Here is a 5,531-nt window from a genome sequence, read left to right as displayed (position 1 = left end):
CTCCAGGTTAATTTCCTGGTTACCAAAAGTGTCAAATTCTGGTATTATATCCTGTAATAGAACGTCTTACGTTTTCCCCATTTTAAAGAGGAAAAGCAAAATTCACTCTGTGATCTATCACCTACTATTTGAATTTTTTTAACCATCTAAACAACAGATGCAACAGATGGTGCCCAAAGGGGTCATATAAATCACCTCTGTTGTATTCATGCAAGATCTCCCTGTGATGTTCTCATTAATAAAAATAGATTTATTCTTGATTAAAAGATTTTCCACAGTAAGGGCAGTTAAATTGTACAATGCACTGCCTGGTGATTTGGTTTTAGTTGAAAGTTGATGCTTTTCTGGCGAACAGAAGCATTCAGGTATTTAACATTTTAACTTTATCATATATAATGTTGATCCAGGGAAAAATCTTATTGCTTTTCAAGTCAAGAATAATCTTTCAAATCAGTTGAATAAACGTCTCATTTGTTTTTGTTTCTTTGTGGATCAACAGATACGGGCAGTGGAACTTGATGGACTAAATGCATTTTTAGCCCCACAACACCTTGTATGACCAATGTATGTTTCGCTGACATAACAGTTTGCAGTATGTTTCTCTGTGTTTGCAGTATGTTTACTGTTGTTTGCTTGTTTGTTTATTGGTATGTGTACTATAGCTTTTTTTTCCTGAGGATACCCAAACATGTTTAGCCTTTTCAACCTCGACAAGACAGCTTGACTTGTTACCTAGAAATCTTTACCTAGCAATATTTATTTAGACATGCAATGGGCCACTACAAAGGGCTTTTCAATAGAGCAGTATCACAGCTGTGGCAAAGAACACTTACAAATAAAATATCTTTTGGCAGAATGCTACAATCAAAAACTATAGCCACTTTTACAAAGTATAGTATAAATATTTCATTCATTTTAAGTTTGGCTACTTCCCAATGCATTATGAATTAAATAATTAGAGGTTGGTTAACATTGTAACAAGAAGGGCAACTTTACCCCTTAGTGCAGAAGCAGACCGCCAGTTTGTCAGCTTGTGGCCCGGCAGTCCACACTCACATTCAGAAATGGAATGAGATTATATTTACATAGTAAAATAGTAAAAAATGTACTGTCTGTAGTGAATATTTTCAGAATATATGACATAAATTTTGTACATCAAATAAAACAATGAAATATTGAATTACATGCAAAGACATTTTATGCTTTAGCACATTTATGAGGCATGAGACAACTAGTTATACAAATTCGACATTCCCTGGATTATTCTGGTTTAGTAGAGATCCTACATCTGATACTTCACATTTTAAGTGTGTTTTCTTCTAATATGGATGAAAAATTACTGTTTCTTAAATATAGACTGCTTTTCAGGGACTACTGCCAAAAATGAAAACAAAAAAGCAAAAAATATGGTATTTTTTAAAGCAGGGAAATTGTAAATATCAGAATTTAATGAAATTGTATGAAGAGGCATTATATTCCAAATTATTATTTTTGTTTGTTCATTTTGATATTGATTATGCTTCCTCGCGCTATTTGAATTAGCCATTTATAGGAACAGCTATGTTGATATAAATAGTTTTCATATGACTGCTTCATGCAGGATTTGACTTTCCTGTAGAAGTAAGCTTGGCATTGCTGGCCCTTTAATAGAGCAAGATAAACATATTTCAGTTTATTCACCAAAGTTGAGGTAAAATGTAAAATTAAACCTTAGTCATCTGGCTACTTCTCATAATGGGCCAGTCTCACAATAACTCACCTACAACATCTAATTTAGTGATTAAATGTCATCAATATCGACCAGCTGAAGTCACTTCATCAGGTTCCCTTTATAATGTAACTAAACTCATACATGTGCTTAAATATTGTTACCTGTAGTGCGGTATGAGCAGCATTGCAACCAGGGGAGCTGGTCTCATTCAGACCCCTGGTCTTCCTTTTGATTGGAGTGTGTGCCATGATGTCACCAAGTAGGGAACTTCCACCAAAATGTCTGCACTTGCGGTGATGTCATTTTGGTCTCACTTGAACTCAGGGCAATATGGCAGCGCTTGCGGTAACGTCATATCCCCGATCATCTCATAATACTAAAGTAATTATTCATATTTTTAATAATACACTGTGCATCCATTAGCTGTACTGAAACCTACTTAAAGCTTGACAGACTTCAATAGCATGCATACCTGACAACTGAAAAGTGGTTTCATGAGGGATAGGGCTAGCTTTTAGTTGGAGAGAGCTGAAGGGAGGAAGCATGGGAAAGCATGCCAGCATTAGTCAGAATACAGGCATAGCCAAACTGTATTCTCCTGCCGAGAGAAAGAAGAAACTGACCTGTAGAACTAGGGAAGTAGGGCTTTCTCTGGAGTTCTCAAGTAAGATGGGATATGATAACTTTCCAGTAAACCACCAGAATCACTGTGTCAAATCTACCACAAGCTTTCAAAACCTCAAGGCCCTTCATCAGATGTGAAAAGTATGAAGTGACTTCTGGGGCATTGGTAACTTAGTTGACTATGTCTTACTGAATGATTGTGTTAGCGCAATAATAGGTATCACAAACGTCTAGAGACCCCATCTTTGATATAGCTATATCTATATATAACGTAGTATTATGTGAAATGCATAGGCTATCTGGTAAACTCTAACAAGGATAGTGCCATGTACTACAACCCAGCACTTCTTAATTTATATGTCCTATTCTTTTTAAAAACAAATATGTAAGATGCAGTAGTGACGCATATGAGACACCAGAAGAAACAAAGTATCTCAGTGTGTTACTACCAATTTTAGTACCTAACTTATCAATGCATGATCCATATAAGGTACATTTGAATGCCAGGAATAAAAAAAAAGATGTAGAGTAAGAACATAGAAAACCCTTTTATAGGCAGACTTGATCATATGTTAAACTACAAAATGTATTCTTGTAGATCCATCATCAACATTTATTTATCTGTATTAGCAGAAAAGTTAAGGAGATAATTTGTTTGGATTTTTTTTAATTATAGCTTGGGTACTCATCCAATCAAATTAACAAGCACCATTTAACTCAAACAACAATACCAATTATTGGAGGAAGCATCTTGCATGATTTATTTTAATTGGGCTGAGTCTCCAGTCTTCTCGGGTTGCACTCCCCAAAAGACATATGTGGTCCCTTCCCTTTCTCCCTGGCCAAGAGTCCAGAAGGAGGCCTGAATCTTCTTGGTCCCCTTCCACATGTATTTCTGGGAGACATCCAGTCTGTAATTATATTTTATGGTATGAGGGACATCTGAAGGTGCTCTACATCCCCACGTATTTTCCACTTTAAAGTGTCCCACTTTTGCAGAACAGTTTTTTTACAGGCATTAACACATTGTCCCATGTAGCTGCCCCACTGTTCCACTTTTGCTACCAGTTGGGAAAATTTTCTGATCTCCACTGATGACCCACGTTGCTGTTAATCAAAAGGTGTCTGTGCTGTTAAAACAGTATATAATCTTCTCGGCCTTTTGGCTAAGATCAAGTGTAGTATCTGTTCTTATCAGTTTAATATCTGATACGTCCCCTATCTGGGGACCATATATTAAATGGATTTTTAGAACAGGGAGATGGAAGAAGAGCTTGCTCTGTCCACTCCACGCATTGACCTGGTATTGCAGTACCTCCAGGACCGGTGCACCAAAAAAACAAAAAAAAAGAAAAAAAAAAACAAACAAAAAAAAAACAGTATATAATTTTGTGCATATCCTAACCATAGAAAGCACAAATCATGGTTTAAAAAACATATGGTAAAAATAGTTTTAGTCTTTAAGGTAAAAATACCTTTGGCGATGAAAGTGTTAATTGGTGTGTGTGCGAGTGCGCGCACGCACATGGGTGTGTGTGTGCGTCCTTACATTTTCTATCAATAAACACTGTTGCATTCTTTTTTGAATGTGAAGAACTGTGAAATGTAAAAATGGGAAAAGTGACAGACCCGCTTTAAGGATGACTTATGTGTAATTTATGTTGTTTTTCATTATTTTACTAATGGATCTGTACACAATGAAAAGAAACCATTTAGTTATGTAAATAAAAATAATAATAATCAATGCTGTTTTTATTTTTTCTTAATGAACTTCTCTGACACCTTGTGAGAGGAGATCATTTTAATAGTTTTAACCAGACCAATATCAGTTAAACTGTTGCGAAAGCTGGAGAGTGATACAGCTCATTAACAGTTTAACCATACAGTGGATGCTTTGAAGTGCTGGGTGTCCTAACTGGACCCCTGCCAAGAAGTGCTACTGTAGATCTCTGAAGCCCTCCTGAAAAAGTCATTTGAACAGCAGTTGTCAAGAAGGGAACAGTAATATACATGTGGTCTTCAGGAGGTGTCAACGCCTTTTAATAACTTCAAAAAAGTTTTAGAAAGGGATGAGAACTGGTTTAGACATTAGAAACTGGTAAACCTTATTACCTTCTGGAGTTGGCGTCCTTTTGTATAGATTGTACATACAAAAAGCAGCTGTGCTTGTTGTCTGACGGAAGTCTACATCGTAGCAAATCATTGCAGCTATGCCTTATATTGACTATTCAGTGAGATAGAAAAGTATGGTTCTGTATATAAAAATAATTATCCAGAATGTATTAAAATGTAGACAGTTGACTGAACAAAGTTATTTTTTTTCTTTGGTGCCATAGCGCTGCATCTTGACTTAATGGTTAAAATATGTATTAAAAAAAAAAGACAGGACAAATATAATGAGCTCTGGTGCCACTATGCTTCTCTTAAATGTAGTATGAATTTATTGGAGAAATCCGATTCAGGAAAATTACCCTACAAGAGAACTATAATACCTATATTAAGATGCCGTCTGTTGTCATGAAAATATGTTTCTCATTGGTAACAATCCTTTTCAGTGCAAAGATAAGGGGATCCTTCACTATTATCTTTTGTCTACCTTAAAAATCCACAGAACAAATAATACCTTTAATCTACAGTTTGTATAATATTGTCTGAACAGTGGGCAAATTATTCCTTATTATAGCCTTCTCAGACAGGCTAGCACAATGTTACACTCCGACTCAACCAGTTTCGTTTATTAAAAAAAAAAGATGTATGTTCCATTAAGCTCGCTATACAGATGTCCTTGATCAGAGATCACATTTGTCGCATTCACCGGGATCATTATCCTTTAGGTTGGTTAATCACTTTAAGGGCCCAGTGAATCAAATGTATGTGTATGCTTGATAAGTAAAGAAAAATTTCAGAATGCATAAAATATTTCTTTGTAAACAAGCAAAAGATGGAAATTGAGGATGGATTTCAGGTATACATCGAAATTGTTCTATACAGAGAAAACACTAAGATATACAAAAAAAAAATGTGTGCCTTGTTCTTTAAAAAATGACAATACATATTTGTTCTTGGTATATATGTCATGTGCTGCTATTTGTAAATCAAGTTTGTTACTTGTAAAAAAGCTAGGACCTATTAACATTATGCAGAACATAAATAAAATCAGTAGGGGAATAACTGGCCAAAGGGTAACATCATTATC

The 5,531-nt window shown here is 35.4% G+C and overlaps 1 non-coding gene across 1 annotated transcript; it reads left to right on the top strand.

Moving 5' to 3' along the window:
• The first annotated feature begins 3,481 nt into the window (after nucleotides 1-3,481).
• On the top strand, nucleotides 3,482-3,672 carry LOC149300259 (U2 spliceosomal RNA). Its single transcript, XR_016272315.1, has one exon. It is a non-coding gene; the product is annotated as a U2 spliceosomal RNA (small nuclear RNA).
• The last annotated feature ends 1,859 nt before the right edge of the window (nucleotides 3,673-5,531 follow it).

Source organism: Sceloporus occidentalis, unplaced genomic scaffold, assembly GCF_023333645.1.
Source record: "Sceloporus occidentalis isolate IW3139 unplaced genomic scaffold, rSceOcc1.0.p SCAF_25, whole genome shotgun sequence".
Lineage (NCBI taxonomy): Eukaryota > Metazoa > Chordata > Lepidosauria > Squamata > Phrynosomatidae > Sceloporus > Sceloporus occidentalis.
Note: the sequence above shows the minus strand (reverse complement) of the source record. Positions and strands in the feature narration are given on the sequence as shown.